This window comes from Spermophilus citellus (assembly GCF_964194105.1).
Source record: "Spermophilus citellus genome assembly, chromosome: 7".
NCBI classification, from domain to species: domain Eukaryota; kingdom Metazoa; phylum Chordata; class Mammalia; order Rodentia; family Sciuridae; genus Spermophilus; species Spermophilus citellus.
The window spans coordinates 154,485,281-154,499,250 of NC_138188.1; the positions used below are offsets into that span (position 1 = coordinate 154,485,281).

Here is a 13,970-nt window from a genome sequence, read left to right on the forward strand (position 1 = left end):
CAATGAATGAATGTGGCTCTGTTCCATTAGACAACAAAATATGAATTTTATTTAATTCTCACATTACACATATTCTTCTATTTTTAACATCAGCTATTTAAGAATATAAAGACCATTTTTAGCTCAATGGCTGCACAAGAACAGGCAGCAGGCTGGATGTGGATCGCAGTCTGTTTTTGTAAATGTAGTCTAGAAAAACTAAAATTATTCTTGTTCTGAACCAAAAGAGTTTGTGGACTCCCGGCTTAGGGTTGAAAACTGCAGAGCTTCTAGGGGTAAAAGCCAATAACCAGAGCACCCAGCAGCCCGTGGGGTAAGGGGCAAGTGGAGTCAGCTTTCAAAGCATTAATGAAGGAGCAGAAGAAAGAAGAGTTTTGGAAGGTGCTGGAAGGTGCTGGCAGCACCTTCAGATGTCCCCCTGTGAGCAGGAGACTATAGCTCTGGTGCAGAGGATGTTTTCTTTTGATCCTAGTGGGATTGAAGCATAAAATATCATGTCCATCTCATACACCTACCACCAGCAAGCCCCGCGGCCCTGTCTCGTTTCGCCCTCGCATCAACTCTGCAAAAACCGTAGATGAATGTCATGGTTTGGATATGAGGTGTGCCCCGAAAGCTCCTGTGTTAGTGCAGCAGTGTTCAGAGGTGAAATGATTATGAGAACTGTGATGTCACCGGTGGATTAATCCATTTGCTGGGTTCATAATTTGCATGGAGTAACTGGGAGGGAACTCTAGGCAAGTGGGGGGTGGCTGGAGGAAGTAGCTCCCTGGGGGTGTGCCTGGTGCCTTGGCTGTGATCTCCTCCCACCCCCTTCCTCTCCTCCCTGGCTACCATGGGGTGAGCTGCCTTTCTCTTCCGGGCTCTTCTGCCACCATGTTCTGCCTCAGCTCAGCCCAGAGCAATGGAGTGTGCGACCATGACGAAAACCCCAAGTAAACCTTTCCTCCTCCTGTAAATTGTTCTCGTTGGGTATCTTGGCCACGACAATGAAAAGCTGACTAACCCATTAAGTGTTGGAGTCCACCGCGCCTGGCTAGAATGTGCTGGAGTTGACTCAGTCCTGAGCGACCAGGAAACGCAGAGTTGCTCCCTTGGGGACAGTCACAGGTATGGAGCAGGCTTCTTCTTTTTTTTTTTTTAATATTTATATTTTAGTTGAAGTGGGACACAATACTCTTATTTTATTTATTTATTTTTACGTGGTGCTGAGGATGGACCCAGGGCCCTGCACGTGCGAGGCGAGCGCTCTACCGCTGAGCCACAACCCCAGCCCGTAGCAGGCATCTTTTTCTGGGCTATAAACCATCAGGTGAAGGTGTGGAGTGAGGGGACCCAGACTCCCAAATGGAGAGAGAGGTCTTCAATAATTTTTTTAAAAATAGGAGTTGAAAGTCAAGTCACATAAAATTAATCTTAAAGGGAAGAATTCAGTATAATTTTATCAACTCATCGTGTTATACCACCACCACCTCTATCTAGTTCTTAAATATTTTCACTGCCTAAAAAGAGAACTCCAACCCTGGGAAACCTAGACAAATGACCCCAAATCAAAATGGCTTAGGATTCCCTAAAGGTTCATCTTAGTCTTAAATTATGGACAGGATACAGAGATAACAAATAAAATGAGATGCGCTTTGGAACAAGGCACTTGATTTGAGATTCTGATTTTTTGTAAGCAGCTCTTCTCTATCACTTTCCATTTGAAAGCCAGAAGATTTCTGTGTAATAGCAGAGTCATGGGGGAATTTTGCAGACACAGTAAAAATTAAAGTGAGTTGCTCTTGCAGACTTAGCTTCTATGAATAATTATTCATGATCTCTTTTGATTTTCTGGTGTAGAATTTTTTTTTTCTTTTGATGGCAATGAAAGAGGTTCCTTTGTTGAGACCATGGTGATCAAAATGAAACCTGAAAAATGATGGACTCATGCACTAAAGGGAAAAGTCTGAATATTTAAAATACTGAATAGCAGAAACAATAATTTTCTCATCTTAAGTTTTCAAAAATGCTATATGAAGGCGAATCCTGTGTGATTGGTTTTGATGAAAATAAGATGTTGATTTGGGAAAATTTTGACAATGCTTTCATATTTTCTGATATAGAAAGTCAAAAATTATATTCCATCTTCTAAAGAACTTCATGGCAATGCTGAACATTTTTCATATAAGTAAAAAATTATTTACTAATCTTAAAAAAAATGCCCACCAAGACTCCATCCCCATTTTCCCTGTCTCTTGAGCCACCAATCTGCTTTCTGTCTGTATAAATGGGACCACACAGTATGTAGTCTTCTATGATTTTCTTATTTCATTTCACATAATGTCTTCAAGGTTTTTCTGTGTTATAGAATGCACCAGGACACCTTTTTATGACTCAATAATATTCCATTGCTTGGATATACCACAACTCATTCATGTAGTCATCAGTCATCAGTTGGTGAACATCTGGGTTGTTTCTTTGGGCTGTTGTGTATAGTGTTGCTGTGTGCACTCATGTGGTATTTTACCAGAGTAAAACCATGCATAGCACAACTATTGCAGATGGAGTTGGAGAGAAATCCTGTGGTTCCCCCTCAGCAGAGGGAAGGGGACAATCATGGTGAATCAGGGCAGCATCCCTTCTCCCGCCAGTTTCCAAGATGGATTCTCTTACACTGACCCTCTGCAAGTGGACATCAGGGCTTCATGAACAGGGTGTCATGTGGACAGGCAGGGGGTGTATTTGGTGAGACTGAGATTCCTTAGGATTTCTAGGTCCCTTCGGCCTCCATCCACAGTGCAGGCAATGAGAAGAAGTCAATGGGTGTGATGATGATACCAGAAAGAAACCTAGATCATTACAGAGAATGAAGAGAATTCTGCGGTCCAGCTTCTTTAAAATGATTACATTCTGATCAGAGAACCTTTGTCCTTTTAATTCCCTGAACCTAGCAAGAGCATTTCAATATTGTTCCAGTTCCTGAGTGGCACCTCCTGTAGTAGCTGTTTCTGGTTCTCAAACAACTTCTTCTCTCGTTCTGTGAACATAAACACTGTTCATTGGATGACCAAAGAGTACATGGCTGCAAAGTGTGTTTGCCTGTTGGACAAAGAGCTGTGCCCACACTGACCTTGGCCACAGATGTGTTTCAAGTCTATGATGCTTTCCTCTTATCTCAGTCTCTCTGGCACCTGGAACCCCTTCTCTCTCTCTCTCTCTCTCTCTCTCTCTCTCTCTCTCACACACACACACACACACACACACACACATACACACACACACACACACACACCTCTCCCAGGGCTCCTGAAGAGGCAGCTGGACATCAGGCCTGCCAACGCCAGGGTCAGTCTTTGACCTGTGCAAATAGAGTGATTTATTTGCATTTTCTGAGCCCCAAAGAAGAATGCCACCTTCTTCCCATGGAAGGAGGCTGAGGGTCCTGCTGAGATTGTGTTTGGATAGGCACAAAGCCCAGGAGGAAAATGACCAAACCCGATTTGGATGAGAGGCTGCCCCTCGACCGTGGTGGTTGGGAGGAAGCTCCTGGGCGGAAGTCCCCAGGGAGCCCAGGGTACACATGGGCTGCTGATTTCTGGTGCCTGTGTGCATCTCTGGGCAGCAGAGTCCAGGCTGTGGAACCTGGAGGTCCAGTGGAAAGAAGCCAGTCCTTGCTGGAAAGTTTGCTCCGGTCACCACCTCAGTCACTCGCCCACTGCTGACTTCCAAGACCTGAGCTACCTGCGGTCAAGTTCTGCTCTTCTGGATTCGCCAGAGCTTTTTAGAGGCGCTCTGGTGTTTTGTGACTGCTGGGGTATTTGCTGCTGCTCAACACCGCACACCCAGGATCGAGCAGGCTTGGGGAGCTCTGGAGACAGTCCCACTGTTGACCCACTAATGGTGCACTTTCCTGGGCAGGGTGATCATCCCCTAGCTGCTCTGGGGGTGCTGTGAATGGCCCTACCCGTCCTCCCTTTCTTACAGGCATATCTCCAGAGACCACTCCCCAATAAATCCCTCCCACAAAAAAACCTCTGTCTGAAGACACTAATTTACGCTGTCCAGTGGGGTCTGTCACCTGGGGCTACATGCCAGTCCCTGTTGGTCCACATTATCAGTGCAGGGTCCACAAAGGAACATCGAGACTTTTCCTGTCTCATAAGAGGTGTCAGGAAGTCCACCATCCACGTGTCTGACCCCTGGTGAGTCTTGGGAAAGGGGCTCCAATCTCCCCCACCCTTCTCCAACCTGGAAACCACATCCAGGTTCCCCCAACCCTAAAGCCTGATGCTGGGACGTGCAGGCCACTGTGGGGAGCCAAGTAACATCTTCTACTGCTATAACCAAACACCCGGGACTGGGTCGTTCATCAAGAATAGCTGTTGGTTTTGACGTATTGTTCTAGAGGTCCAACAGCATGGTGCCGGTATCTGCTCTGCTTCTGGTGAGGGCCGGTGGAGAAGAGGAGGAAAGGCAGCGGTTTGGGGAGAGGTCACCCGGTGAGACAGGAAGCCGGAGAAAGCCAGGCTCCCTTTATCACGACCCGCTCTCACAGTTACTAACCCACTCTAGAAGGAACTTCATTAATCCCTTCTGTGAGGTAATTAAGTAATGACCAATTACTTCCTAAAGCTCCCACCGCCTCTCAACACGGTCACGCTGGAGGTCAGGTTTCCAACACATGAATCTTGAGGACAAACCATATTCAAACCACAGCACCAAGCCTCTTATCCATTCTCCCTGGGGTTCCAGGATGCTCCCAGCAGACTGCATTGCCTCGAAGGACCTTCTGGACAGCGTCACCGCCCTGCTCTGCACCCGAGGTCCCTGGAAAACTGGCATCCACCAGGCTGGACATGACTCTGCCCCACGCAGACTCTGGGTATCTTCACCCTCTGGGTTGCCCCTGCTGTAACGGGGCCCTACCTGGGTCTTGGGGTCAATGCCCTCAGTGTGGTCTAAATGGTGCAGGCCTGACCCCACCTGTGCCTCAATTTCCTCCCCTGTAAAATGGCAAAGCAACAGTATCTTCTGGTGGTGTGGAGAGTGATGCTGCTTTGCACTCACAACAGTGACACACTGAGGCATTTGTCATGGGTGACTGTGTCCTCCTGAGAAGCAGCGTCTTGCACATGTGGGGTCAAGACTGCACCATTTAGACCACACTGAGGGCTTTTGACAGAATTCAGAGGCCCCATAAGAGCGCAGGGAGGGAGAGAGAGCAAGGCAGGCTCCTAAGGCCTGGGTATGGAGAAGAGTTTATAGGGGAGAAATAATATTGTCTACAGAGCTCAGAGGAAAAGTGTCACAGCCTGGACTTCCTTGGATTCTGTGGCCTCGTCCATTGTGAAGTCTCCCACACACAGACTTAGGAGGCCGTGCCCAACTTTGGCAGAGTGGTCATAACCCGGAACTGCGGTCATTTTGTTCTAAGAAGCCCATTGTAAGCCTGACCATCAATGTAGTTGGCCAAACTTCCCTCCAAGACTCGACAGTGGCCTCAGGGATTAAATCCTAACAATACTCCACTACATGCTCAGTCCACAGGAAGCCACCCTGGTTCCAGCCAGAAGGAGGCCAGAAAAAGCCGTGATAACCATCAACCATGTCAGGGAGAACTCAGGAAGCCAGAGCCACCAAGTCCTTTTTAGGAATCTCAAATCAACGGGCACCTCCTCTGGGTGGGCTGTAGTGCTGGGCTCCTTGGGGACCAAGTGGGCTGAGTGTCTAATCACTGGTGTTGACAATCCTGGGCCGTAAGTTCCAGCTGGGAGCCATTAGCCACAGGAGGTTATTTAAATTCAATTTAAAGCCATTAACAGGACCAAGATGTGGCTCCGTGGTACACAGCTCCCCTGGCAAGCCAGGATTGGCACAGACCAGGACTGAATCCCCAGCACCACAAAAAATAAAGATAATGAAATGTAAAAGTCAGCTCCTCAGTTTCACCAGTTACATTTCAAGTGCTCAATAGCCACGTGGCGGGGCTGGGGATGTGGCTCAAGCGGTAGCGCGCTCGCCTGGCATGCGTGCGACCCGGTTCGATCCTCAGCACCACATACCAACAAAGATGTTGTGTCCGCCGAGAACTAAAAAATAAATATTAAAAATTCTCTCTCTCTCTCTCTCTCTCTCTCTCTCTCTCTCCCCCCCTCTCTCTCTCCCCCCCCTCACTCTCTCTTTAAAAAAAAAAAAATAGCCACGTGGCCAGACCTGGATGGTGCCGAGGGTTCTAGCATACACCCTCAGATTCAGAGACACCCGCCCAGTTCACGGTGATAAAATGGAGCAGATATTGCCTCACATGGCCTCACCAACTAGGGATGTAATCAGACGTCAAAGTCCCAGGTACAGAATGTGGGACCCCCACCCCACCTCTGCTCACCTTCTTGGGGATGGCCCGCCTGTCCTGTCTCCTGGCCCCCATGTCTCGGTGCACAGGTCCGTCTTTGTTAGCCCCAACCCCCCCCCCCCAGCCACGGCCTCAGGACTTGTGTCCCCACTCCTGCCCCCAGCCACACACCACCCGCAGCTCCTTTTCACTCTGCAGCACACAGCTGAGGCACCTGTCCTGTAGCAGTTGCTGCACCGACACTTCCTGGGTCACCGCTGCCGCTCACTCTCCTTCCAGTGTTCCCCAGGAAGGCTGTGACATCCTAGAAGAGCATGAGGGGGGCTTCCCTCCTCCCAACCCCGCAGGCTACTGGCTTCCCACTTCCAGGCAGAGCACTGGACCGCCTGCCCTCCTCTAAGTCCCTTCCATCCCTTTGCTGAGCCCAGGAGAAGATTCAGCCTTTTCTTTAGGCTTCAGAGGTTTGAAGTTCACAAGGCAGAATGTGGGAATGATGAAGAGGCAACCCAGCAGCCCTGGGAGTGCAGAGAGCCTGAGTCCACCTAATGGCCTCGGGGCTCCTCAAAGAATAAACAGCATTTCCTAAAGTGGAGGTGAGAAATGGATTGGCAGCAATGAGCTAGAGGTGGGAATGGTGTGCTGGGGATGGAAAACAGCCCAGTGTTGGGTGCATTGGAAAACAGGGGGTGAAGGATGCCAGGAGGCAGATCTGAATTCCACATATCTGATGCCCTGATTGAAGGATGGCGTTTTCCCTTGGGCAGCCTCCCTCCATCCTCCCAAGATAAAAGACAATCCTTGGAGTAGGTTAAGGGACCCACAGCCAGGAATTTGGGCCTGGCCTCAAACTGTGGCCTCTGGCTCTTGGAATAGTATTGGCTTTTGATTTTAGTAAATAAGCCAGAAATACAAGTGACACTTGATCTCACTCATATGTGGAACATAAAATGTTTATCTCAGAAGAGCTAAGGGTGGGATGGGGGGGGGTTGACAGAGCTGGGGAGAGAAGGGTTTGGGGAGGGATGGGGAGAGGTTGATCAGAAGTTGAACTGGGTACTAAGCTATGGCACAGCTGGGTGATAACAGTTATGGACTATATATCTCAAAAAGCAAGAAGAAAGTGTTATGAATGCTTTCACTATAAAGAAATCATAGCTGTTTGAGAAGACAGATATTTTTAACCTGATTTAAACATTACACAATGAATACACATACTGAAACATCCTATGGTACCCCATTAATATGTATACCTTGACATTTTTATGTATCATTTAAAAACCAGTTTTAATTTAAAAAGGTTGCTGATCACTATCCAGTTAATCTGGCATCTTGCAAATTACAGCTTAATTCTGTGGAGAATCTAAAATTGGCATTCTTAGAAATCTATTCTGGGCACCAAGACCTGTGAGTGCTTTAATTTGTTTTTGTTTGTTTGTTTTGTTGTTGGGTATTGAACCCAGGGCACTCTACCACTGAGCTACACCCCAGAGGCTTTTTATTTTCTATTTTGAGACAAGGTCTCACTAAATTGCTAAAGGTGGCCCTGAACTTGTGATCCTCCTGTGTCAGCCTCCCGAGTCACTGGAGTGTACCACCAGGCCCAGAGAGAGGACTCTTTAAAATGCAATTGATATCACCATGCAAATCAATGTCAAGGGTCTGACAAATTATTTCCAGCACAGCCCTTTTTTAAAAGGTTCCCAATCTTAAAGACTGCTCGCAGCCTAGTTGTGTTTCTTCCAGATTGCTCCGACAGAAAATCCAATCAGGAATTTATCTTGAGTTAAAAATGCAACCTTCTTGCTTTTAAGTCTGGGCTATCATGAGCTCCGAATACAGGGTCTGCGCAGAACAAAGAGAGGAAAGCTGGTCACTTCCGAGCGGGGGCACACATGAATTCCCTGCACTTGCTCTGTTCCAAGCTCATGACTCTATGGATTGAGTGCTTTCAAGAAAAGGAAAATAGAGCTTGTCATTTCCAATTGTTCCAGACACGAAATGCAGCCTGGGAAAGATCAGGGAAGAGGACAGGACTCATGTTCAGATGACTAAGCACCAATCTGACCTGGAAAAAGCTCTCGGCTCTGCTCGTTTCTGCGGAAGGGAGGGAGCTCCAATTAGAGGCATGTGCGAAATAATGACATTACCTCACCAAAAGAGAAAAAGGGAAACTCTCTCTCCTAACAATGAACTAGAAAGAAAATGTGTTACTAATCTATGAAGAATTTGCAAACCCGGTGAGTTGCCTCCCAGCTCTGAGCTGCCTAACTTCCTTCCTTAGAACTTGACCTTGATGACAGAGCCTCTGGACCCTGGGAAAGCCAGGTGGGCGTTGGTCAGCGGAGGGGGAATCACGCAAGCCAGCGGGTTTCTGCTGGAGTCTCTCTTCTGTCGCTCAGTTCATACATGGGGATAACTTCTTATTGAAGGCATCTTGGGAAAATTCCAACTGATCTGAAAAATAAAAATAGTAATAAAGATACATTGTGTTATTTTTAAATGACGTAGATCTTTTTATACTGACATGAAAACGTGAAGGCATTATTAAACGGAAACTTCAAACTGCAAAATAATACATAGATCACGAAGCCATGCTCGCGACTCTCCCGAGTGGGTGCGACCTAGCGCATGCGCACAGGCTGTGCACCCCTGAGGATGAGCACGCTTCCAGGAGGGCTCCTCTTTGCAGCCTCTCCCGGGTTCCCCCAGAGTTCTGGCTGGCCTACAGCTCCACTTGTTGCTACTGGTATCTTGGAGCTACTATCCAGGATTGCTTAATTATTCCATCCCCATTGTTCAACGGTGCCCTGGAGCTTGAACTTCTCCAGGCTCTGTTCCAAAGACAGACAGTCGCCTCCAGCAGAGCTGGGCGTCACTCTGTCCTGAAGGGCCACCTGTCACTCTGGGCCTCTCCACCACACAAACAGAGAAGAAGGGGGACAGGGGCCCACTTCTCCTGGAGGGCACCTGCTCTGGGAGCGAGTGCTGGAGGAGGGATAGCCACCAGGTCTTCTTGCCCTCCTGTGCACACCCTCTGCCTTGTGAGTAGACCGAGGACATCGGAGGCCCCAGTGACAGAACCCTCAGCCTAGGAGACAAGCTGCTTGTGGAACGGGAGCCCCAGGCCCTCCTCTTTGCCTGCCCAGGCATGGCTTCTGCAACACAAAGCTGGTGGGTAAGGGATGCTGGCAGCCTGCCCTTCCTGGGGTGAAGCTGTAGGCCAGACAAGGGCCGAGGGGGAGAGAAATGTCCACAGCTGCGCAAGTCCAGCTCCTGTCACATGGATGGAGTTGGAGGGAGATGGGAGCACGACTGGCGAGTACTGTGCCACAGATGCTCTCTGTTCCCACTGCGACTTGGAGTTTTGGGCTTGGAGGTGTTTTTCCATTTACCATATGCCCAGGACAATTTACAGGGACTTTTTTTTAATTAAAAAATTTTTTTAGTTGTAGATGGACACAATACCTTTTTAAAAAAATGTGGTGCTGAGGATGGAACCCAGTGCCCCACACATGCAAGGCATTCACTCAACTGCTGAGCCACAACCCCAGCCCAATTTACAGTGACTTTTAAATGGTGGAGTTTTAAAAAATTAATTTGTTTTATTTGTATATGACAGTGGAATGCATTACAATTCATATTAGACACATAGAGCACAATCTTTCATATCTGGTTGTATACAAAGTATTCACACCAATTCGTGTCTTCATACATGTACTTTGGGTAATGATGTTCATCACATTCCACCATCATTTCTAACCCCATGCCCCCTCCCTTCCCCTCCCACACCTCTGCCCTATCTAGAGTTCATCTATTCCTCCCATGCTCCCCCTCCCTACCCCACTATGAATCAGCCTCCTTATATCAAAGAAAACATTCAGCATTTGTTTTTTTTTGGATTGGCTAACTTCACTTAGCATTATCTTCTCTAATTCCATCCTTTTACCTGCAAATGCCATGATTTTATTCTCTTTTATTGCTGAGTAATATTCATTGTGTATATATACCACATTTTTTTATCCACTCATCTATTGAAGGGCATCTAGGTTTGTTCCACAGTTAAATGATGTGTTTTGTGTTTGAATAATTTTCACCAGTTAAAGGGTCTCTTGCTTAGGAAGAGGGTGCTGGGAACACCTCACAAAGCCTCCTGAAGGCAGGATCTGGGCTGTGCTCACATCTACAGCCCTGTGCTATCTGCATTGGGGCTTTGTGACAAATATTTGCACCTGATAAATATTTGTGCCTGACATGCATCACAGTTAATTCTTCAATCATCATGTGCCCTTGGAGAGGAATACAGCCCTGACCAAATTTTCTATTATTTCACTCCTCTGCCAAATATTTGGGTATCAAGGGGCTGAATCTTACCTGGACACAGTGACACATGCCTATAATCCCAATGACTCAGGAAGATGAGGCGGGAGGATCAAGTTCAAGCCAGCCTCAGCCACATAGCAAGATCCTATAAAAATCAAATAAAAAGGACTGGGGATGTAGCTCCGTGGTTAAGCACAACTGGGTTCAATCCCCAGTACCCAAACCAAAACAAAGGGACTGAATCTTGGATGGATACAAACCCCATTGGATGAACTCACAGATTTAACTATTCTATACCAACTTCCTTCCCATCAAAATCAAAACTTAAGTGGAACTCAGGGTCCCATGCAATCTAGGCAGCTAATGATGTCCACCGGGAAGAAAGAATAAAAGAAAACGGAAATGTTTCCAATCTCTTTTGCAAAGAAAGATAGATAACAAGAGGTCCCTCTAAGTTTTTCTCAGCCCATTCCATACAACATTTATGAGTATTTATGAGTTTGAACACACGCTCGATCTCTCCTCCACCTCCCCTCCCTGTCTCCCTCCTTACCACAGCACTACATTCCAGAAGCATGCATCCTACATCCTAGGTTCCCATACTAAACCCTAGGTTTCCCATGTGGGGATGGGGTGTTGAAACAGAATAGGCATGAGGGATGCCATCTTATTGGGACCCCTGGTCTGTGGATGACCTGGAGCAGTTGGTTGGAGCTCATGCAGGGTAGCTCCCCACCTGGCTACAACCTCTAATGAAAGTACCAAGTTGCTTTGCTTTGGGATAGAATTACTTCAACTCCACCATCTCCTCTTGGTAAGAAGGGCCACCAGGGACTTACAGATGACTTTCATTAAAAAAAAAAAAAAGTAAAAACAAGTAGATTATTTCTAACACTGTTTGACAAAAGAAAATAATAATAATAATAATAATAATAATAATAATAATAATAATAATAATAATAATAACAACTAATAGTAATTCTTGGCAATGAAGGAATTGGGTGCCCCTGGCCGATTTGGACAGATCCTACCTCTGCCCCCCCCCCCCCCCCCCCCCCCCCCGTACGCCTCCATGATCTCCACGGGCCTCCAGACCCTGGGCTCAGAGCTCACTTCCATGTTGATGGAAAGCCACAAAGGATTCCATCAGGACCAACTCTGCAGGATTCTGTGACACACTGCTGGCTCCTTCTCCCCAGACCCCAAACAGGCATGCCATCTTCCTCCTCTCTCCTCCTTTGCATCCACCCGTCTGTCAGTTCATTCATCTATTCTGCAGATCTCCTCTGAGCGCCACTCTGTGCGAGGCTCTGTGTGAGGACCTGGAGGTACAGGGTGAACACAGTGTGGCCCCCACCCACAGGGAATTCATATTCTGGTCTGGGAGACAGACATGAAACAATGCAGTGAAGGATGACAGTTACTATTGTGGTAGTGAAGGCGAGACAGGGGACACTCCAGGGTCTGATGGAGGGCGTCAACTTCAGGGAAATCACCCAATAAGGTCACTCCAGCTGGTCTCTCTCCCTCCCCCACCCAACTTGGCATGGAAAGCCAGGCCTGCTCTGAAGGGAGTGGCCCCTGAATGTCTACTCCTCTGTGGGAGGAAATCCACCACCATCTTTGAGATCAGCATTAGCACTGTGCACTTTTGGGCCCGGAACCTGGATTTCCTTGTGAAGGGGGCCAGTGGTGGAGTCATAGCAAATCTTCACTCCAGGACAGTCCTGCCCTTGAACTTCCTCAGTATAGACAAAATTAGTCCATCACTTGAGACCAGGATCAATGAGAGCATATTGGGGCAGGGAGACTAATGTGGGTCAACAGATGGTGTCCTGCCTGCAACTGGAGGAGTGGCCTGGGGTGACAGTCAGGAGACTGGGTCTCCTGCAGAGTCGAGTGGCCAAGTAGTCTGGGTGTCTTTTGAGCTGTGGGATGTCATCTGGGGAGCTGGTCCCCTGACCCCAGCACTCTGCTCCTCTCACACCAGGTTAATTTTGGAGATCATCACCTGTCTCTGGGGAGATCAAGGACAAGGAAGGCTCAGGGCTGTGGAGAGTGCTCTGGGCCAGCCTGGCCAGCCCTGGGAAGTGGGGGTGGGTCACTGGCCTGGGGACAGGGTGAGGCCCAGCTGAGGCCCTGGACTCACTGTTCACAGCTGCTCAGAGTCAGTCCTCTGGTCAGATGTCCCTGTCCCCTGGGCTCTTGTCCCTACACTCTTCATTTATGGTCACTGAGCTTCTCACCATGTCACTCCCACATCTGCTTGCCCACTCAATCCCAAGAGGGCAGAGGGGAAGGAGGGACGAAGACAAAGCACCAGTTTGCAGGGCAGGCTGAGGGGAGGGTTTGGGTTTTGTGGAGGCACAAAGTCGAGCCATCTTGATGGCCTTGGTTTCCTGGCCCTTGACTTCCCCAGGTTAAGGCATCCGGCCAAGCCATCTGCAGTCCCTGCCTAGGACTGTCCCAACACTGGTGCAAGAGACATCTAAAACCACTGATTCCAACACCCTCTCTCCCAAGAATCATCGAGGAACCAGGTGCAGTAGCAAGCACCTGTGGTCCCAGCTTCTCAGGAGGCTGAGGCAGGAGGATCACTTGATCCCAGAAGAAGTTTAGGGCTATCCTGGGCAACATAGCGAGACCTCATCTCTGAAAAGAAGCAGAAAAAAAAGTCACTGTAGTGGAATCTCAAGGAGTGGGGCCCAGGGATCCATACCTTTGGAATAAGCTCCCAGACACCCTGGGCCTGCAGCTGCGAGCCTGACCCCGCTCCTGCCTGGTCTCCAGGACGCCAGCATCCACAGTCCAACTCCTGCAGCTTGGCCTTTTGTTCACTCTGGACAGAAATCCTTCTGTTTGTGAAGGTCAGTCCTCAGCTGTATCCAGCCTTCTCCACCTGTGCTGGCCTCCAGGCCATGTGCCACCATGTCCTCTGTCTCCGGCTTCCAGCGGGTGTAGCCAACGGGGGTGTGGAGGGATGGGAGGAGGAGCAGGCACTGGTCACGTGTCAGCTGTTCAGAATTGCTTTCGTTTCCCCAGCTGCTTCTCCCGGGATACATGAGCTCCTAGGGGATCACTGATGCTCCCCCGGAGGCCCATGAACAGCTTCAGGTGTTTGCAACAAAAGTGTGGGTGCTGAGAAGCCATCTCATGTGATGGAACGAGGATCAGATTAAATAAACAATTGGCGTCAGCTTTGACAGCCGCTAAGTGCACCACAGGGTACAAGGAATTACACTCACAGCAAGCCTGAAAGAAGCAACTGAACACCGCCTCTGTATCGAGTGTTCCTGAAGCTTTGGTTGGAGCTACA

The 13,970-nt window shown here is 48.4% G+C and overlaps 1 long non-coding RNA gene across 1 annotated transcript; it reads right to left on the minus strand.

The window, feature by feature from the left end:
* Positions 1-7,515: 7,515 nt before the first annotated feature.
* Positions 7,516-13,581, minus strand: LOC308653921. Its single transcript, XR_014023135.1, has 3 exons — positions 11,768-13,581; positions 10,706-10,799; positions 7,516-8,788 (listed from the first exon to the last, which is right to left on the minus strand). It is a non-coding gene; the product is annotated as an uncharacterized lncRNA (long non-coding RNA).
* Positions 13,582-13,970: the final 389 nt, after the last annotated feature.